We start from the raw sequence: 24,019 nt of genomic DNA, 5'->3' as shown, positions 1-24,019 counted from the left end.
TAGTTTTAAAGCGTACATTTTCACTTTAAACTTCAAGTGATGTAAAACAATAGATCTGATCACGACGTATTGTGACCCTTTGTTCAAAAAGCAGTACGTTATCGATCATCATTTCCAAGCTAACCTTCTGCCGTTTTTTTTTCGATCATTTTCATTCATTATAATGAAAGAGTGAAAATATATATAACTGCCCAAGTAGTATCTATCTGACTTCGGACTAAATCTGACCTGAAGCGACGTCAGACTTTATGCAAATTTAGGTCGGGTGCTGGTGATACGAGCGGTGACGTCGCTTTCCTATTAAAAGCGACGTCGTTGGATCCGAGTCGGTAAATCCAACGATCTGTCGACGTACAAAATAACAACGTACCATTTTTATTAATTTCCCAACGTCGTTCCCACGTTGGCTTGCACGACGTACATATACTTGAACTAGCCCGACGTCAACCCGTTGTCCCAATAGGATACTATAATTTACGTATCTCTATTTACGTCCGTAAATACAACCCATTAAGTAGCATTTGCGACCTAATGAACATCATGAACATAACCTAATAACAAGTTTTTGTAAACAAACTTAATTTTTTTATTATGCCTAAAAAAACATTAAAAAGGCATTTAGACATTCATCTACATTTTACAGAAAGAGGTCGAGGCTTTTGCAAAATAATAATAGTAGTAGTGATGTCTTGCCTCCACCCATAAATGCTTTTTATCTGGAAGAGATGCTGCATTACACTGGTGCATCTTAATTTCATTTTTTAGCTTAGGAAACCAGCAGACCCCTCCCACATGTGAGGATAGGCTTAAAAAAGTGGCTGCCCATTTTTTTAAGGAGAAAACAAGAACTAAAATATAGTTGCACAAATCCACAAATCACTGATACGCAAAGTGAGGTTACGTGGCGTACGTTGGAATTATATACGTCATAATACGGATTGCCGGTCGTCCGGTTTGATGACTTCGATCGTGTGAGACGACTAATGTTGGAGAGCCGGTCGGAATTGGTATATTGGTAGTTCATATTAAGTCGGACACAGAAATCCGCCATTCTTAACAAGTATCCGATTGTCAGCCATTTTAAAATCGTTTTTTGTTTTTAAAATTTATATTCACATTTCGATTTCTAGTAGAATAATATTAATAAGGTTGAGTTTCGGGGGAACCACAGTACAGTTTTATGATTAAACCAGCTAGAAAATTAAAAAAATATTTTGCGAGTTACTTTTTTATAGATATTTTTATTTCATAAATCTACCTAATTTTGAAGGCGCTCGTTGTTTTCCGGAGTATTTTAATCAGATATATCCAAAATGTGACTTCCGTTGACAAAACTGATATCTGGATTAATGATTCAGAATTATTATAATATGAAATTAGATAGACACTTATAGTTATATTCGAGGAGTGATTATGAATCCATTTGTAATTAGGTAGTTTGGTTAGGTTTTTATGTATTCTTGGTAGCGAATATGAAACCAAACGTAACGTAAGTGCTTAGCGACTAATTTTAAGTGACTAAAATCCAACGTAATATGACGTTGGTAATTTGTAGGATTACATTCCCTATTAGGTCAGATACCGACGTCGAGGCGACCCGAATCTGTATTCCCCATTTAGGTGCAAATAAGGGTCGTCAGGCGGTCGAACCGACGTTGGTACGCGACGTCGGGTTTATTGAACGCGCCGTATACCTGACGTTAGATAACGTCAAAATGCTACTTGGGTGATTATTACTGATTATACGATATTATGCTTTAGACAAAGAAGCGCGACTAAATTGTTATGTTACAATATGTACAACGATTTTCAGTGCATTTAATCTGGCAACCGTGGAACTAATACACATAGGCAAAACAAGAGGAATAATGAGTTTGTGTAATTGCTCCGAGCGAAAGTTAACGGTCTAATCGTCCGTGAATACGACAACGGCGACCGTGAAGGTACGAGTTTGTTGTCTGTTTTACGACAGAATGGTTACGATTAAGATATTAAAGTAATTAGATAAAGGTGGAACGGCGGCTGCTCGAGCATAATTCTCTTCTACTTTAATTTGTTTCAATCAAGATCGCAAGAAAAGAAAATAGAATAATGGACTTGGTAATTTATTTTATTTACAACCACATATTATGTAATACTGACATTACTGACTTTTAAAAAATTTGAAAGTGTCAAATTATCTACATTTCTTCCCTCTTCCATCTGCCTCACCCATTTCCCTCATCCCCATTTCCCTCGCCCATTTCCCTCACTCGGTTTTTCTTATTTCTCACGTCACTTGACTTCAAAGAGTCGACTTTTTATACTCATTTCATTGTAATTTTTATTATTATTCTTATAGGGACGACCTGTAAAATATTCAATCATTACCTTCACCGTTACTATAAGAATGCATAATCTGGAGAATTAAACCTTTTTTCGGAGAAAAGATCTTTTATTTTTCGAAATTTTCAAAGTAAAATAACCTCGTTATTTTAAATTTATCTGAAAACGGTAAAGAGAAAATATATTTCTTAAGAGAATATGATTTTGTAGAAAAAAACATCAATACCGAAAAAAACATTATTTTTTTTTTTGCTCTTGATATGTAATTTTTACATAAAATTTGGAAATATTGTAACAAAGGGAAAGTTAGATAGGGATTCTTCCACACAAAATGTGTTTAAAATGTAGTGCAGCCTCTAAAACCGTAGAAAGAGAGAGTGTATAGGCGAATATTCAGTTAAAAATAAGAAATTTGTTGTAACTCCGGGTAAAAATCAGAAAAATCGAGAAATATACATGTTTAAAAAAAGTACACCTCGTAGTATCCTTAAGTTAAAACACTCAAATTTGTGTGTAAATTACACCATAAAAAATATTAAACGTATTGAGTATTTTTCACTCACTATTGAGTATTTTTTACTCACCCTGTAAAGAACAATAATAAAACAATTGTTTGAAAAAGTACTAATTAGAAACTGTACCGGGTGTCCCACTTAGAATAGCTCTCAGCTGTATCTCGGAAAGTATTAGTCGTAGAGCTTGCGGAAAAAAATATTTATTACTAAAGAGAGCATGAGAAATTGCTTGAAATTATTTTGAAGTTTGTAGAGCGGCCGCTGGAGGGTGCAACTGCTATTAAAAATAAGAAAAAGGAGAACCATTTTCCTCTATGCGGTTTTCGTTGACTATTTAAACTTTTATTACTCTTTATTATCAGCTAAAATTATATATACTATCGCATTTAATTTTTTTGAATAAACGCGCAATGTTCGTTAAATTTATGACAGCGCCCCCTAGCGTCTACATTCAACAGCTTATTATTATTGTTTATAAGCTATAATATAGAGTAAGAAACGCTCTCTTAAACGAGCCCCCGTTTTTTAGATTCCGTTCCAACCAAAATTTACTGAAGATTATGAATCTGTTATTTATAGTATCCGTTATCTAGGCAAAATTGTGTAAAAACTCCTTTTTCTTATTTTTAATAGCGGTTGCGCCCTCTAGCGGCCGCTCTACAAACTTGAAAATAATTTTCAGCAATTTCTCATGCTCTCTTTTTTCCGCAAGCTTTACGACTAATACTTTCCGAGATACAGCCGAGAGTTATTCTTAGTGGGACACCCTGTACATGTTTAAAAAAAGTACACCTCGTAGTATCCTTAAGTTAAAACATTCAAATTTCTGTCTAAATTACACCACAAAAAATATTAAACGTATTGAGTGAAAAATCAAACAAGAACAATAAAAAAACATTTGTTTTAAAAAGTACTAATTAGAAATGGTCATTATGCACAACGCTGTTGCAAGGATATAGAAAATGCTTAACTTAATCGATTTACTAATTTATACTGAACCAATTAAAGCTGCATCCGGTTTGTTCATGAAAATGTGAGAGCAAAAGAACTCAATTCGGTAAGCAAGAACATCAACTGGACCACCGCACCGGCGAAACTGCAAACTGTCTTTCGAGACATCCTGTTCCTTCGACGCATCTACATAATTTGTCGAAGGTAATGCCCATTATTCGAAGTCGTTACGTTTTGCGTCTTTTGTGTTGCATCTGCTTGGTACGGGGACGTGACGCTGCGCGCGGACATGTTCTGCATCGCTTAAACTGTCGAGCTTATCCTTTTGGCGGAATTGAAGACATTTCTTACACGACTAGTTTATTAGGAGAAATGGGGCCAGTTTCGGAAAACGCCAACAAGAATCACTTGTGCGAAGACTGCTAAATTTTTGTCACATTTTCTTTCCGCCATAAAATTGGGGCTCGTAAAATGTGAAAGAACTGGAAAAACCTGAGCGCCATACAATACTACTATATTTATTATATAGCGCCATACAATACCATTATATCTAAATACTACTCGTATTTCCAAGTTATTTGTTTTCATACTCTAAGATTTTCTGAAATTTATGTACATTAAAAATTATTTTTTTAATTGTATAAATGTTTATACGGAAATATTATTATCAAATATGTATTTTTTAAATTAGATTAGGATCGAAAGAAATCAACAGAAATCCTTTGTTTTAAATTTGTCGACGTTTCGCAAAATTTATTTGCATCTTCAGGACACTACAAAGTTAAGAGAGCAAAATACAATCAAATCTTTTTTTATCAAAAATTTAACAAACAATTTAAAACACATATCAGTGGAATCCCACACATATACAATTGGTAAAAACTACCCTAATGTAAACAATTAAATAAAATATATGTATATGTTACTCACATTTAAATCTGGACTTTCTTAGTCATATCCATTAATACACGGATGGTATAGAGGGGAGTGGTATATATCCCTTTTTTCCATTTAAAACACATAACACACTTACATTTAAAAAAAAACATAACATAGATATTAGGTAGATAAATATCACGAAAATCTTTTCTTTTCAGAGACAAGCAGTGCAGATATACCTATGTTGACCGTATACAGAGAGCAACTAATTCTAGTTGATAAAATACTAATATAATTTTTACCTAGAGATAAGTGGCTAAAAGTGGCCTTTGTAGTGGCTAAAAGAATATTTCACGCATAACAGTTAACTCCTCTCTTTGTTTAGAGAAAAAAAGAAAGCCAATTAATTGAAAAACTGAAGAAAAGTGGTCACATCCGCCCTTTTTCCAATATTTTATTCATCACAAAAAAAGAGAGCGTCTTTTTACTTTTATTCGTTCATAAATACGACCAATTCGCCTTCCTCTTGTTATCAATCGTAATTTTTGTTTCTACGTGACTCAAATGTAAATAAAGCGGTTCGGAGAGCCGCGCGTCATATGGAAGAGAGGAAAACGAACGGAGCCGAAGTGGTTGAGTCGATAAAATAGATATCGCTAGAGGCAATCTATTTAACCATTGCCATAAATTTCTCCATTAAAAAGTTTCCGATATTTTTACATCTCCGTCTAAAGTTTTCTTAATAACGTTCCGGAATTCAATTACCGTTTGAACAGAAATAAACGAAGAGACTGTATTAGAATTTTGTTTACTTTAAAAATAAAACATTCCCTTATCGAAAATAAATACGGAACCTTTGAAACAGATATTTCAAGTAACATTTTTCATAATAAAATATTTTAATTCCATAATGTATGAAAATAAATAAGGAACCTTTCAAAAAGATATTTCAAGTAACATTTTCATAATAAAATAATTTAATACCATAATGTATAGAAATATATTTCATTTTCTCTTTTCATCTTAAAGTTGTTTTTTAATAAATATTCATTTATTCTACCGGATGCGTCTTAAAAGTGGCTCACCCCTATACCTTTTTTTATTTTTTCAGATAAAAAAACGAGATTTGGTATGTTAGTATATGACATAAAATTAGGATTGATTGATATATTTACTTGTTTTTAGTCACTTCCTGTTTCACCGGAAATGACTACAACTTTTGATTTGTAAATGGCACCCTCCGTAAATTTCTACGTTATTCGATAAATAATGACACTCTAAATAGAACGACATGTCATATGTCAGCCTTTGACATTTTCGCTTAAAAACGTATTTTAAATTTCAATCTAGAGTACCATGGCTGTGCTAAAACACTCATTTTTAATCAAGGAGCTTTGAAAATAGATTTATTAGTCTAATGTTTTTCGTGTCTTGTCCTGGCCGGTTAAACTATTCCCAAATCGTATTTTTAATCATATCTCAATATTTTCAAATTGAGCAAGGGTGGCTCATTAGCAGAATTCGAGAAGGAATTTTTTTACGAATAATTTGGTACCACACACTTGGTATTTCGAGTCAAATTGTCGTTATGAATCGCATATTACAATTTCAAATAAACCATATACGAAAATATCAAAAGTTGACATATGATATGTCATTCTCTTCAGAGTGACATTTTCTATAGAATAAAGTAGAAATATACCGAGGGTGTCATTTAGAAATTAAAAGTTGTAATAATTTCCGGTGAAACAGAAAGGGATCAAAAACAATTGAATACGTCAATCAATTCTAATTTATGTCATATACTAACATACCAAATAGGGTTTTTTATATGAAAAAATAAAAAAGTTATAGGAGTGAGCTACTTTTGAGACACACCCGGTATACAAATTAATTTAAAACAGTATAGTTAAGAATGAAGTATAAATAATAGAATAATATAGAACTTCAGGTTTTTTAGTAAATTTGATGCAATTAAATTTATTTTAAAATGTATAAAAATTTCTGCAGTTTAATTTTAAAATTTCGTTCTTTAAAAACTCTTCCACGTAACAAAGAATGTTCCAACGAGGTTGAAACGTGTAAACAGAACTTCTTAATGTTCATAAGTGAATTACAGTCTCGCCAATGTTCCATAAATTATAAGAAATTAAGGCACTAATTTTAATTAATTAAAATGAAAAATTATATCCTAAAATTCAATCTAAGTGAATACAAATCTTATTAGGTTGTACACTAAAATGATGGAAATTTAATATATACACACAGATTATAAAAACCTTCTGATAGATAAAGAGAATTTGTAAAATTTCAGACACCATTTCTGACAAAGGTCAAAAAGGGAAATATGTAGATTTGGATCCAAAAATTTGCCCGCTTGTAAAATACCCACAAAAGTGTTTATGAAAATGAAAAAAATTGGCGCCAGGAGGCACGTATAGCCGCCCATACTAAAATATGTTAATATCTCGAAAACTGCGACTTTGACTGATTTTGATGTTATTACAAATTTTGTTGCAAATATTATTCCTAATCTTAATTTGAAAGCTACTGTAATTTCGCTAGCTACTGTAATTTTGGAGTGACGATTTTTTAAAATTTTTAACCCCCTCCCATACCCCCTTACCAACCTCCCACCCCCACCAAAAACTAATGGCCAGATTCTCGGGTGCCACAGTATTTTTGTGCCAAATTTGATTAAAATCGGTTCAGCGGTTTTTGAGTTATCGTGTTACAGACGGCAGACGGACAGACAGACAGACAGACACCATGAAAATATTTTGTATTTAGGTCATTTACGTATGTTCTAAAATGCTTAGTTTCGGAGATACAGGGTGTAGAAGTTTCATTTTAATATCGAATTTTTGGAAATAATTTGTACCTGTATAAAACTATTGAGTAAAAAATATACATTTAAGAGATTTTTTATGTAAAGAAGGTCTCTTGGTAAAAATCGCTACAAGTAATGTTTCTCGAGATATTTGGAATCTAAAGTAGCAATAACTGCAATAACTTTAACCTAATTACAAATTTTAATTTATTTTTTAGGAATTCGTTAGCGTTCATAATAACAATGCACAATTCAGTTTTTCCTCTTTTACGGCAACGATATATCAATTAAGCAGTACACAAAATGAATCAGAATGATTTCGTACGAAAGTCACGTCAGCGCTAAATATGTAGGAATGTTTTCCAAAATATAACACCGGAGTCGGCCATATAATTTTCTCTCTCCCCATTTAACGTGCACGCCGGCTGAATTACGAGTTTGTGAATACTTGAATAAGTCGAATGAATGGGGCGTATATGACAAGTTTGATTTGTTCCGTAATAGGTGAACCACGAACGAGTGCTTAATTTGTTCAGTTATAGTCAAACAACTACTTGAAATTCGATGAAGTGTATAACAACGACCCTCCTTCCATTCAGCTTGACACTCATTTATGATGCTCAATCTATACATAAATGTTATAAAAGACCAAAACTATCAGATATAGGTTGGAATATTTATTCTTGACATACAAGGGTTGTTCACCACATACGACACGGAGTATTGTAGCTAAACGATTAGATTTTTACAAATTGTAAGTTGAAGTTCGTTGAAGGACTATTGGAGCTACAATTTAAAAATATTTTTTCAAGATACAGAGTGTCCCAAATAAGTGAGAAATATTATAGTTGTATTTTTTTTTAACAATAACACATCGTATTATTAGATTTTTAGATTCTACGATTGAAATAAAGGAAAATATGATTAAAGTTTACCGCATTTTAATCTACTACATTCAAAATAAAGATACGTGTTCACGCATCTCATTATTCTTTTTTTTTTAGTTTTCTTTGATTGGGTTTGGGTTTTACAATATTTAATCATTTGTACAATATAAGTGATGTGCAAAAATAAGTAATTTAATTTTTTGTTTATTTTTCTTTACATTATTCGATTATTAATTGTTTGGTTGAGAATGATCACATAAATCATTAAATTAAATTCAATTTCGTTTCAAAATTCAAACTCAGATGACTTCTCTATTGCCCAGTGCGCGCGATCATAGTGTGCGTACTACCAGAAGACATTCGCAATTCGGCCGGTGTGTAGAGAACAAGTCGCAAACACTAGTGCAGAGATCCGACACTGTTTCTATTTTTCTGGTACAATTTTTTTCGCAACAACGTTACGTGCATCCGAAGAGTGTGGGCAAAAAAAAAGGGTAAGTCATTTGAGTGCCCTGGTATATTTATTTCTCAATATTTTCTTTTTTTTTCAATTCTCTTTTCGTTCAATTTCGCAACAATACGTATATACAGTATGTTAATTGATGAGTGTAGTTTTATCACACATAAATTCAAATATTAGAAAAGAAAAAAACAAATGAAGAAAATTTGTCATTCTTCCTTCGTTTCTGTTCTACTAACTTAGATGAACTTTTTCGCTTATTTTTTATACATACCTGTGTTAATATTGTCTATTCCCACTATTGTAGCCATAGCTGTCACAAAATTATTCCAGATACTTAAGCATTTTTATCGCATGTAATAAGTAGTACGATATACAGGTCCGGTAATACGATATCTAGGCATAGGAATTACATGCATGAAACGAAACGCCTATAGAAAGTCTAAGCTTAAACAGAGATGGACAACAACTTCCCCGTTTCCACTTCCACTACGACTGTCGAGTTAGACAAACTTCAATAAGATAACAAATTTTGGAAATTCCGCCGCCTCCCATCCACTCATGATACCAATCCACCTGCCCTTTATCGCCATTATTTTATTTCCCTTCCCGCGCCTCCGCAAAACGCCATCACCTCAGTCCATCACAGAGTTGCCAGGTCTACCGGTTTCGACTGTAAGCTACCGATCTACCAATTTAAACAAAAATCTAACGATATGTTCAACTGCGTTTTTAGTCTAATCTGACTTTATTATTGTTTGTTAAATTTTATTTAGTAATTATAAAAAACCATACTGGGGAAATCACTGTCCCATCCCATTCTCATATCCAAACCTCAAAATTTTCTAATCAAAAGCGTGGCCTTGAAATTGCCAAACCTCTAAACCACGAAATGTCGAACCTTAAAACAAAACTACCCCAGGCGAGTAGAACGTATGATTCAGAATCTCGCACTGAATATAATATACCTACCTATTTCTAATTTTTCTTATATTTACTATATTTGTATTTTATTTGAGTGATCTAGTATTACGACACATACGAATACTAATTTTGGACTTAAATATTATATTTTATTTTGTTTCTGTACTTTTGATTTTTGTTGAAGATCTACCGAGAATTTTGTTCTCGTATGGAATTATAATCTAACAAACCCGGCAACCCTGTTCGGCTACTCCTTTATAAAGTTTTTTTCGGCCTAATTCCTTTGTCACCGCCGCCGCCGACCGACCGGTCGGTGTCGGGGCGACTGGAAGGAAGATCGTACAGTATTGCCATTTCATAGAATTGCACTTGCTATTTTAGAAATGATTTCAAAGTTCTGCATGTTACTTTTTGTTTTTGAAAGAAGTTGTTATGTGCCTAGAGAAAACATTCTTAAAATTGTTTTGTACTTTATTTAATATTTCATTAGGTAGGCAAGATAATGGGATTAGAAGATTCGGGATTTAGGATAAGCCGACATGATTTTGATTTAACAGAATGGCAACACTGTCCTTCGTCTTTCTATTTTTTCGATTCTATTCTATTAGTAGCCGGTAGCCCCCACACAACCGTCTTAAAGACCCGCCCCCTCACGCAGAAGCTCTCTCGTCGTATCACTTCTATGATCACTTCCCCTATACAATGGTAGGGAAAAGACACTTTATCCGTCTCTGTTGTACTGCAGTGTATTTTGCAGCCTTACCATCTTTTTTTATCGCATTGAAAAGCCCCTATTGCTAATGAAATTTTGCCACACGTGTATATATTCAAAATATAAAGTATAATTCAAATAAAATAAACTTTTCGTCACGTGATTAAGCTTGACCGGCACAGCGTTGCCCACTTTTACATATTTTTGCACCACTTAATATTTTTGAGCTTAGGGTATCACTAAACAATTCATTTAAACAAAAAAAAATCGTAATGCAAAATTAAAGTGTCAAAACGAATGACAATGTCAGGAAATAAATAAATAAATAGGGCAACTTGACATTTTTAACCGCTGAGCTACCACCTGAATCCCTAGCGGGAAATTTAAATTCCAATTACTCAGCCCGGCGCCGAATATGTTTATGGTTGGCAACAATGAATGTAAAAAATCGCGCCCTTGATTACGTAACTAAAACTTTAATTGGTGTCAAATATAGATAGGCAGTAGTTGTAAAGCGTTTTAACCTAAATATTAAAATTGTTTTGCCACGTTGTTTCCAAATATTTTTCAAATTCAGTCGAAAAGTAAACGGCCATGGAATTCAAGATCCTCCCTTTCACAACATATCTAATATACTTATTTTATCTATGTTCGACCTAATTCTTAGTTCCATCTGTCCCGATTGTTCTCCCGGATTATAGAAATCGAAGAGGATACACAAGAAACGACCTTCAATAACCAATATCGTATGATTGGATAGTCCCTTATAATGCGGCCATTTAGGAAACCCTTGCCTGTTTTTTATTCAGCGTAGGGCACGGGGTTCTCGCCTCGCCGCAACAAATTATATTTTATTTCTTTGTATTCCGACGGAGGCGCTTGAACGCCTGCTTAATACAATCAAAATTTCAAATTGTTTCTTTCGACCCCGCCGGAGACGCACAATGACGAAGAGGGTGTAACCGTGGTAGATTTTACATTTCGGCCTGAATAGAATTAAAATGTTCGACGACTTAAAGAGACTAATTGCGACAGATTTTCCTTTAAATCAATAGCGGCTGACTTCCGCCCATCGAACTGGAAGAGGTTAAAGTGAATTCGGTAGATTTTAATTCTAGGCTGTTCAAATATCATTCTGACGGGATATTTTTTAGATCATTATTTATATCATCGAGTAATACTTAGGATACTACAAGTAAGTTTTAGATCAGATTTTTTTTACTGACTCTAGTGTAATCGTCACGCTAAATTTGAATAACTACAGAATTGTATTTGTTATCTTGTTTTCGTTATACGTACAAGAAACGGATTGATAGTTAACTTCTTAAAGTTATGACCATCAAAGAATAACAGATATGAAGTAATATAACAAATATAACAGTGCACAGACAGCAATGATTTAAGAAGTGAAGTTGAAACGGCTGCGCCAAGAAATTTGTATTAACTACAACAGCAAATGCAGTTACGGTTATTTAAACAGATTGACAGTTATTGGACAGATTTTTTTTTTGGAGGTTACATTACTTATCTAAGTTCTACTGTCGAGTATCGTTTGAGCTTGTCTCATATCCGTTAATCAACTCTTCTTCTTCTTAAGGTGTCGTGCAGATTCCTGTGTAGGCATTCATCTTTTTCTTCCTCGTCAGATGGTTCTATTAGTTGCAGCGACTTGGAGTGCTTGGAAGTCCTGTATGCCTGTCCAATGACGAATATTTCTCAGCCAGGATAGCTTCCTTCGACCTATTCCCTTTTTGTCCCCCTCTATTTTACCCTGGAGAATCAGACGCTGAAAGTGTTAGCGTTCTCCACGTTTTATGTGTCCCAAATATGATTGATCATTTTGATGATTTCGAAGAGTTCACGTTCTTCTAGACCAACTTTTCTGAGAATGTCTTTATTCCTCACACGGTCGACCCAGGGCACTTTTAGCATTCGTCGTAGGGTCCACATTTCGAAGGCTTCAATTCGGTTTATTGTTGCTACCTTTAGTGTTCATGCTTCCACACCATATAACAAAACGGACCAGACATAGCACTTAACCATTCCGTATCTAAGGCCAACTTAAACTTAATCATTTCAAACTTTAATAACTTCTTACCGCTCCAATCATAATATTATCATGATTCTGACACTGCTTTTTATGCCAGATTATATAGATACATATTCACTTTAATGGCATTGATGGTATAAAATATCGATGGTGTCAAAACGATACCTCGTATCCCCACTTTTTATTAAAAACAAGGTTTCTGCTGCTTTTATTAAAAATCTGCTTATTGAATCCATAGATGGCGCCAGTAGGACCGTATCTCCTAAAATAATTACGTGATCTGCCAAAAATAATTACAATACCGCGTATCTCCAAAATTTGAATGGCGGATGTTGTGTGAAGTGAACAATCAGGTAAGTTTTTTTACTTTTGTGCTTTATTATTTTATTTTATTAAAAAAAAGTAGTCTCCTAGGTTTGATGAAACTGATACCGACCTGCAAGCTTCGACATTCGCGAGTTTATTGGTTGATTTTCTCAAAAGAAAATATTTTGGAAATATAAATGAACAAAAAATTATCATAATTTTCTCTGATGGTTGCACCTACCAAAACCGAAATGCAACTTTAGCAAATGCCTTACTTGCTCTCTCTTCTCAGTACAATGTTACGATTATACAAAAGTTTTTGGTAAAAGGCCACAATAATATGGAATGCGATAGCGTACACGCAACTATCGAGAAAAAACTAAAAAACAAGACCATCTCAATTCCCAACGACTATCACCGAATAACAATGGAAGCTCGAGTGAATCCTAAACCATACGAAGTATTGTGTCCAACTTTTGAGTTTTTCTATAACTTTAATGTAGATCTTGTCTACGATCAATTCGTCCTGGAAAAAACCGGAAGAATCTACTGTAACTTATATTCGAGTAATTAAATACGAGAACAGAAATATAGAGTATAAACTTAATTTCGATGATAATTTTTATACTCCTTTACCGCAGCGGCCCAAAAGCGCAATAAAAAAAATTGAAGATTTCCCTAAACTACATGCTGGAAAATTGCCAATCACCCAAAAGAAATATCATCTGCAAGAAATAAAAACGAAGGTCCATAAAAATTATTGGTCGTTTTACGATAATTTATTGCATAAATAATTCATATTATGTAGTTCTTAACCGTTGCTTTGTTATATTTATGTTTTATTATCCATGTTTAATTGTTTGCTACTTTACCTTAAATTTTTATTAAGCATTAGAATAAAGTTTATGTTCAAAAACCCTTAATAATTGTTTTAATACAATATGTATAATTGTGCAATATCACTTATCTCATTTAAAAATAGACTTAACAATATTTAAGAACAGAAATCGATGATCTTGTGGTAAAAGTGCCTATTGATCAAATAAATGGCTTAAAATAGAAAAAAAAATGTCTGGTAAGGATTTAAAATGTTTTTGTTAATTTCTACAAAATTTCGCTTTAAGGAGATACGAGGTATTGTTTTGACACCATCGATATTCAAAATCTACACTCAGATACAAAAAAAATGCAACGGAAATTTTTTTCGTCAAATTTAAAGTGTTATATTTCTTTTATTTTTATCCCAATTTTCATGATCTTCTTGGTAAACTGTGTATAAATATATTGACTTTAATTCTTAAACTAGTTTCTTACAAACTTTAATATTGGGCTTTATTATACAGGATTTATCAAATGGTTGATTTTTACACTAACTTTAAAACACACTTTGCAATAATTTCGTCAGCAAATTTTTCTAAACAATTTTTCAATCATGTCAATACATGACTTGGTTAATTTATAAGAGCGAAATGAACGAGCCACCAACAATATGCATTTTTTTTTCAATTAAGTGTCATTATTTTTTACATGTTATTTTTCAATATGACGAGGTGACTTTGGTGACTAGTGTCGTAATGTCATATTGCGGTACATTGGATACTTTATACTAAATAAAAAAAACGTGTAAGAGTAACGATCCAGTCCTGGTTTTCCTGGTTTTGACAAAAACAATAATAAAGATAACAAAACTAGAGATATTAAAGAAAGCATCCGTAATAATCAAGTACATAAACAGAAAAAAAATTTTTGTTTTTTTGCATCTTAGTATAATATATTATATTTAGTATAAATATTATATTTAAGGGATGAATAAATATATCTAAATTATAAGAATGTTTTAAAGACCGATGAAACAAAAACAACAAAATATAATATTATTTAGAATGAATAAATGAGTAAATAAAGATTTTTTGTGGTAATAGAGATCAAACTGAAACAACTGTTTTACTTTACTGCTTTAAGTTACATTCTACAAGTATATTGACTTATAAACTAAATATACTAAATATGTTTTCAAAATGTCGAGAAATTTACTGACAAAAGAGTAAAACCCTCGCGTAAGCATTTTCTTCATCCCTAATTTTCTTTTTAATCTCGTTAGGTACTGAAACTCGCAACGTTCCGTATTCCTTTTTACAAAAGTCGTTTATTTCGAGTCGAGTTTCAGTTTTTGAAATGCATTTAATCCCGCAAACGCCGCCATTGTCCCAATAAGAATAAAATCGTCTATTTACGAGTGGAAATCTCATTTTTGCTATCATTTGGCATTTGCTTCGGTCCCGTTTAGCTCAGCTCTCAAAGGTTTTGTATTTAGTTTTCGTGTTGGTCGCCATTTCGCAAATCTAAGAAAATATTTTATCTGTAATCCTTTAACTTTTGGGCAAAATTTTATATAATATAGATTAAAGGGATTTCTTTATTTGTTTAAAGGTTTTAGACAGTGTTTTATTTTAATGACAATATTACGTCCCATTGCTGCCAAAAGTCACTAACTTACTTTTTATTACTTCCGCGAAAAATGCGTCTAAAGATGAATTGCATTGCATAAAGATGTTATAGTTAGTAACTATTCGGTATTAAAATAAAACATAAATAGCCAGAAATCGTAGTTCATTACTTTTGCAATCGATTCTCCGCTTCAAAACATAGTTAGTGATTGAATTTGGTTGTTCGGAAAAATGTTAGTGACTTTTGACAGCAATAGGACGATTAATAACAATTTACAGAAAATCAATTTCCACGGGATATCCTCTAAATCATACATCTTATTAGTTTACATCAACAAACACAAATAGGTTAGAATAATAAAATTAACTATGGAAATACCTAATGAGTGATCTGTTTAAACAATATTTGTTTATAACATTATACAAGGTGTCCCAGAAATAAGTGCAAGTATTTTGAGAGGTGGTAGATCCGGTCAAAAGAAACAAAAACACAAAAATATTGGCACAAAAACATTTCAAATTTATGATTTCAGTCTAATAACTATTTAGTCAACATGTTTAATTTATATCAATGATGACAGATATCGATAATTTCGATTCCAAATATCTCTAGAACCATTATTTGTAGTGATTTTTAAGAGAGACCTTTTTTACGTAAAAAACTCGTAAAAATGTATCTTTTTTACTCATTAGTTTTATACAGGTACGGACGAAAAGTTATTACTCTTCAAACTACTTAAAAAGTAGGAGTTTTATTGATATCAAAATCAAATTTCCCATGCCAAAAATCTCCTAGACACCAATTTTCATCCAAATATTGACGTTACTTCAGAAATTTATTGGAAAAAATCGAAATAAAAATGGAACTTCTATACCCTGTATCTCCGAAACTAAGCATTTTAGGACATACATTTATACGAACTTTTTTACTTATTTATATCTGCAGAATATGCTGCCGAAGTTTCCGGAATACAGTTCAAACCACCCAGTATACTAAATTTTGATTATATTATATAATAATATAATATTTGATTCATATAAATCTATATTGCTTTATATGGCTTGCTGACATAAACTTAAAGCATTATTTCTAATTTATTTAGTTATTTTATTATCAAATAAGTGAAAGATTTACTTGTTATCCGTTAATGAGAGTACGATACCAGAAGTAATGTTCTATGTGAAATAGAATTCTTCAGTTCCATTTTTGGTTGTTGGATTGAGAATTTTTTATCATAATTTTTGAGTATAGGATTAACATATCGTTTATGTTTCACAAAGTAGGAATACAACAAAGTACTTTTACTTTTGCACCGGACGCGCAAACCTTTGTTACCTTTCGCTAACCATGATAACATCATCAGCAGATGATTAAAACTAGTTTGAGTTTTAATGATCTGCTGATGATGCTAACATGGTTAACGTGTGTCTAGTGGAAAAGTAAAAGTATTTTTCGCATATAATAATAATACTATATTACATAAAAAGCATTTTAAAGATACAAGTAAGGTTAATACAATATGCAAGATGTGCAGAGAAATACTAACCCTAAGCAGCAGTTTGGAGTATTTTATGATGCCAATTTTGCTTGATCTATGAAAAATCGATAGTTACCGGAACGGAAACACAGAAATCTAATAATTGTTGAAATTACGTGACAAGTAATACATGGCCGCCGTTGATTAATTTATCAAACCAACAATTGGATCGCGTCAGTCTATTTAGCAAACACGATATCTGATTCCTCCTCGTCCGCACTCGCAGATTTTATCAGCGATTTGGAATGTTTGGTATTTTTAATTAAAAAGGAAATTTGACGCTTTTGTCACCATTAAAACGATTTAATAAATTTGAAAACGTCTGCATAAAGTTGATTTTTATTTCAATTTAATATAAGAGAATTTAGTAGTACGTGAAATTGTGCATATAAAATACATTCTTTTAAGGAACAGTTTTATCATAAAGGCTATTGATATTTATTTTATATATATTGAAACAAATATATTAAGTATATTCTTTATTAGCGTTTGATTAGTGTGAAAACAAATAACTCCTCTGTAAATTTAGGTTATTTAATATGTTTCCGTAAAGCTTACAGACCTATTCCTTATCTGATAAAAGCTTTGTTTTTTTTTAAATTAATCATGCAATATGAGTATATTCTGTTTTTTTTTTCTCAGGTAAGATTTCGACAGACGATGACAGAAAAAAAGCAGATGACTTCCATACCAATCCATTTATTTCACTAAAAAAAATTTCTAACATTTTTTAAGTTAACTATTGATGGGTTTATAAATAAATACGTCATGCGTCGTCTCTTGTTGTTTTTAACCAGTTTTATTGGTTTATTTCAAAAACGACAGATGATATTTCCATATTATTGGTTTGACGCAACGATGGACGACAAACGGACGCTTGTGCGTATGAACTCAACTTAAGATTTTTGAGAATTGTCAAACTCTTGCCAATTATAGGTTATAATTTTGTGTCAAATAGAAATGACAAATATGTTGCATTTTGCATTTTCGACTGTGTTGTTACTTGTGTTTCGTGTTTTCTAAAATGAAGTGGAGGAAAACTCGAGGGAATATTAAGTGTTGACCCAGACCATAGTTTACAGTTAATATTCGGTGCACAGAGACCGCCAGAGACATACTTTGCCAGAGACTATGGCCAGAGAGTTGTATTAGCCACAGATAAAGTTGTATACCATCTCGTATATGGTACCAAAAACTGGAGTATCTGTAAAATAACATCACACGATAGGTAAATAATACATTTTAGTACTACAGAAAAAAATAAGATATAAGTTAATTAACCAAGATTAGATTTCTTTAGTTTTATACAGTTTTTTTCACAATATTTTGAAGTAATCACTTGTCACTCAAAATTTAAATATATTAATTATGCGTTCCAATTGTACCAACTTATTTCTTTGTAAAATAAAATAAACTACTTTGAAATTAAAATGACAGACACATCTATCACTGTCAAGGATTTTGTCGTTGGACAGACTATATGCTTCACGAATAGAACTTTTTTAGACCAATATAAAACCTGATTTCGTTAAAGCACATTGCCCAAACTGCCCTGCTCAAATTCAACTGTAGGTTGTATGTTTACGAAAATTTGAAGTAAATAATCCGATGTAATATGACCCTTAGGCCCTTCGCACACGAGGCAAGTGTTTTGCAACACGAGTCACAAGCCAATTTAGCATGCAACAGTTTCGTGATCTTTCACATGTATGCCAATAGAGGGCCACACATGCCTTTGTAGATACGATAATAATATTTTCCGATTTTTGTGCCCTTTGAATTTTAACGTCTGTCACTTGTAAAAATATATTTCTGTTCAAACTCTCAGAGTTAAATTTCTTATACCCGTACTTTGCTCAGCGTCAAACAGCTCACATACACATGTATAAATATTGTCCTAAATGTTTTAAATTTGACTTGTTACCTATCAATTCAAAATTATGGTCCACTTATACTTAAGAATATCTTGTTCTCTTTTAATCCACACCAATTTGGTTATAGTTTTAATAATTTTAATTAGACACAGGAAGTGGAATATTATAGAGTGGTGCACAGAATACGCAAGAGACGATGCTAGAAGAAGGTTCTATATGTAACTATTCTATATTTGGTTGTTGGATTGAGAATTTTTTATCATAATTTTTAGGTATACGATTTACATATCGTTTATATTTCTCAAAGCACGATGTAAAAAAACGATTTTCGAAACAATCTGCTAGAGCAAATCGAGAGCGAAACGCGAGTCTAGTGCAAAAGTAAAAATGTTTTGGTGTATTGTAGTGAATTAGTGTTTTATTTTGCTGTTGTAACATCAAAGGTTCCAACCCCTAACTTTAATCTGTTAGAATTTATTTCTCTTTGATTTAACGTTTTCCGTTTATACTTAATCGATGTTGTGCTGTTCCTCATCATAGATGCAAAACTCTACTATTTTTTTCATAAAACATGTTGTTTATGCTTTCTTAATAAATTCTCTGGTGCAACTTTTATATAATCATTTTTAAGAGTATACGATTCCCATAAAGTTTATATGTTTTAACAAGAAACGCTTTTCTGAACAATCTGCTAGAATTTTTTTTATTTAACTGTTTTCCGATTACACATAATCGATACTGTCGGTTTCTCACCATAGATGCAAAACCATATTATTTTTTTCATATAACACGTTGTTAATATACTTTCTTGATACATTTTCTGGGAGTGAAAAACTAGAATATTTTCACTTTTTGGTTGTTGGATTGTATACTTTTTTTATCATAATTTTTAGGTATACGATTTACCATTTTGGTTGTTTCTATAGGGTATCAAGGAAACCGTGAGAAATATTTAAATTTTGATACTGCAGTCTCGGGTTCTTTTTTTGAAAAAATTACAATGGCGCAAACGGATCGTGGCTATCTTGATCGGTTTCGAAGCTACACACAGTGCTTCGTCCCATGGACAAAAATCGAAAAAAAAGTTCAAATTTACTAATATCTGAATATGTAATTTTATACTTATAGCAATGTTCAACCATCCTGTATATTATTTTTCATAAACAGCGTTTTTTGTTAGCAAATATTTTCACTAAAAATAAATTTTGTGATCATTATCTTATATCAGTAAAAAGAATAACATTCATAGTAGTTCTGTATATGGAGTTAAACGGTACGTACTTAATTGAAAACCACTATGGATATTGTTAAACAAGGTATGTACTTTAAATTTATTTCTAAACAAGTTTGTTATTGTTTAGTTTTTATTTATTTTTTAGGATGATTCTTAAATGGGTATAAAAATTTTACGTTTTCAAACTTCAAAAAGTCATTAAAAAAAACATATCAAAACATATCGTATTTATTGAATATTTTTGTTGCCATATTCATACACTTTTAATTTTTGTATAGTTCACCTGCGTCCGCTTGCGACGAACTTTATTTTTTAATACTTTTCAGATGGAGTAAAATTGATAAGCAATGCCGATCTGGTTAATACTTGGCTTAATCATAAGGACAAGAACTCAAAATTATTTATATTTCAAAAAATGTGTTCTTTATTAGATATTGATGAACCTTCCAGTCCAATTTGATAACCACTTGTGCCTGAGCCCACTATGTTGGAGCGAAATGTGGCATAAAAAATGTTTCCATGTTTCAATTTATTATAAAACCTCATACCCAAGAAAACGAAAAAATAATATATGGATATGATCTATTAAAGAGGTAACTATTAACATCCGAACCCCTCATACCAACAAAAAGAACAGTAACAACGCGAAAAAGTAACATATATTAGAAAATGATGTACAGAAATATCTTATATGTGAGGATATTTCATCTACCTGTGATTTGGATACTATAAATTTGGAAGGTTCTGTCAGCAATGATTCTTCTGAATCAGAGTAGTTACGATCTATGCATTTTGTGGTCCTAAAGTAAATTTATAGTATCTTAAGTTTTTTTTTTAATTAAATATATCATTAATGTTTCTTTTTCATTAAAGAAAAACATTTTTATCTTATATTAGGTTTATATTGTAGGAATCATGTTCTAATGTTATTCGAATTCTTTTTTATCACAGGGATTTATTTAATACTTACACCGTTTTCATACTATAAATTATTATTTCCTTAGATGGAACACAGCTCCAACATTTTTATTATTTATTAGATTTTTTTTCATAAACGTGAGACTAAGAACATCATCATTTAGTACAATGAGAGTACTCATCATTTGTGTCAAATAAACCTAGTTTGAATAAATTGCCTACAACAAAAGAGAAGTTTTGCATTTTTGTCCTCTAGAGCCATATGTTCGAAGCACTGTGCTACAGGGGGATTCTCAAATTTTGTACTTTTTGAAGATGTTCGATAGTTTGTGTATTTCAGCAACCACGGAAAAATGGATTATACATTCTAAAGGCACTTTTCTGTGTAGAATGCAGCGGCGTAGTCAGACTTTTTTCGAAAAAAATATTTTTTGAGATATTAACTATACTTATGTTTTTTTAAATAGAACCCCCTGTATATTTTTTAATTTTCTTATTCGGCTTGGCATGTGCTTCTCGAAAATATATAACACTCTATATTTATTTTCACTATTAACCTCAACATTTTATTTTTTTCTTAAAATATCCACTTTGTAGATAGTAGACCGCGCCGAGTAACATAGCAAACGGTTGTCATGGTGATCGGGACATACCTTTGATGGATGCGTGACATTTCATCTCAACAGATTGAAGTGTGAATAATAAAAAAATTAGTAAATTTGAAAATGTTGAGAAATATAGTATGTCAGAATGTTATATTGAGTCTAATAAACATAAGCAAATGGCAGCTGATTTATATTTTAAGCGGTATCCAGAGCGCGAGCAACCAAACCCAGCCATTTTTAAAAGATTAGAAGATAGTTTAATCAATTTTGGATCTTTTCAAAAACCGCGTCTGAAAAATTATCAGAAAGAAGATGAATAAAATTAAATATTAATGTCCTCGGAGCCGTAACACTAGATCCAACAACATCAAGTAGAGCTATAGAAATGCTGTTAGCGGCGGCGTGCGGCGACGGTACCAACTCTGTCTAGATAATAATGGGCAGAAGTCTGAACATTTAATGTAGTCTTTGTGTTTTTATTTTTTTATATTAACTGAAAAGCCCGGTTGAAGTAACCTCTTGAGTTTCAAAAAGGAAATACCACTTCTGCAACTCCCAGTGGACGATATGCCAAGAACGTACAACTTTGACAAACATGTCAATGTAGTATTGAGCAATAAGAAGGATTGGAAGAGCGAAACGCTTGCCCAGCAGTTAAAAGACCATACCATAACTTGGTATACTGATGCTTCCAAAACCAATACGGGAACAGGGATCGGAGTGTTTGGGCCGAGAGCTAATTACTCCGAACCTAGTATCCTACAGGCAGAAATCTACGCTATCGAGAGATGCGTACAACTTATCTTAGATAGGAACTATCGGAAACAAGAAATAGCCATCTTATCTGATAGTCAAGCAGCGTTAAAGGCGATCAACTCAGTATCAATCGATTCGAAATTGGTCAAAGAATGCTTAGAGAAGCTGAATAAATTAGGCAAAGAAAACAAAGTCCTCCTACACTGGGTGCCTGCTCACCAAGGGATAGAAGGCAATGAAAAAGCAAATAATCTAGCTAGGAGAGGAGCGAACACTCCACTAACTGGACCAGAACCGTTCTGCTTCCCAAGTGGTAACCAACTCAAGGCGGAACTCAAGAACTTGGAAGATTCCATCCGCAACCTGGAATGGAAATCTTGCAATGGTCTAGGACACTCGAAGAAGTTTCTGAGGGCTTATGATCAAGAAAAATCACAGATCTTCTGGGTCGAGTAAGAACAATCTTCGGATTGTCACGGGGTTTTTAACAGGACACTGTCTCATCAATGAACACCTCAGTAGATTGAAACTAAGAAGAAACGGCGAATGCAGATTCTGTGGGGAAGATGGTGAAACACCAGTACACCTCATCACTGAGTGCGCCGAGACGACAACCATTCGTGCCATGAATTTTGGTACGACTGATGTTGGAGATGGAGAACTACCCTCTATAAAACCGTCCCAGATACTGGCTTTTGTCAAAGCCCTGGGACTGTATGATGAGTTATGATTCAAGAAAGGGGGACACAATGGATCTGTAAGGTCGAAGTGATTAACCCCCCTCCCACTCATTCTAAAATTCGAAAAATTCTAACCTCTTGAGTTTATATTAAAATATGTTCTTTTGTTTCTGTCACACTTATTTTTTATTTGCTTCGTATTGTTCGATTTTATTTAATTGCTAATTCATGTAGTCGGCTCCGAGGATATTAACATATTGATTTTCTTCATTTTCTTTCTGATAATTTTTCGGACGCGGTTTTTGAAAAGATCCAAAATTGATTAAACTGTCTTCTAACCTTTTAAAATTGGCTGGGTTTGGTTGCTCGCGCTCTGGATACCGCTCAAAATATAAATCAGCTGCCATTTGTTTGTTAGACTCAATATAACATTCTAACATATTATATTTCTCAAAATTTTCAAATTTACTCATTTTTTTATTATTTAAAATACACACACTTCAATCTGTTGAAATGAAATATCACGTATCCATCAAAGGTATGTCCCGATCACCATGACAACCGATTACTTTGTTACTCGGCGCGGCCTACTATCTACTAAGTGGATATTTTAAGAAAAATTTAAAATGTTGAGGTTAATAATGAAAATAAATATAGAGTGTTATATATTTTCGAGAAGCCCATGCCAAGCTCAATAAGAAAATATAAAAATATACAGGGAGTTCTATTTAAAAAAAACATAAGTATAGTTAATATCTCAAAAAATATTTTTTTCGAAAAAAGTTTGACTACGCCACTGCATTCTACACAGAAAAGTGCCTTTAGAATGTATAATCCATTTTTCCGTGGTCGCCGAAATAAACAAACTATCGAACATCTTCAAAAAGTACAAAATTTGAGAATCCCCCTGTAGCTTCGAAACCGATCAAGATAACCACGATCCGTTTGCACCATTGTAATTTTTTCAAAAAAAGAACCCGAGACTGCGGTGTCAAAATTTGAATATTTCTCACGGTTTCCTAGATACCCTATAGAAACAACCAAAATGGTCCACCCTGTACAATGAGATGAAGAAACGAATTTCAAAACGTTTTCCGACTAATCATAATCTATATCCTCTATTTATAA

At 32.5% G+C, this 24,019-nt stretch overlaps 1 protein-coding gene across 3 annotated transcripts in view; it reads left to right on the top strand.

Annotated features, from left to right (window-relative positions):
• The window catches only part of LOC115891076 (irregular chiasm C-roughest protein-like), a 549,766-nt gene that overhangs the window by 344,288 nt on the left and 181,459 nt on the right, over nt 1-24,019 (top strand). The gene's annotated exons all lie outside the window — the stretch shown is intronic.

This window comes from Sitophilus oryzae, unplaced genomic scaffold (assembly GCF_002938485.1).
Source record: "Sitophilus oryzae breed Bouriz unplaced genomic scaffold, Soryzae_2.0 scaffold_965_pilon_pilon, whole genome shotgun sequence".
Taxonomy (NCBI): Eukaryota; Metazoa; Arthropoda; class Insecta; order Coleoptera; family Curculionidae; genus Sitophilus; species Sitophilus oryzae.
Note: the sequence above shows the minus strand (reverse complement) of the source record. Positions and strands in the feature narration are given on the sequence as shown.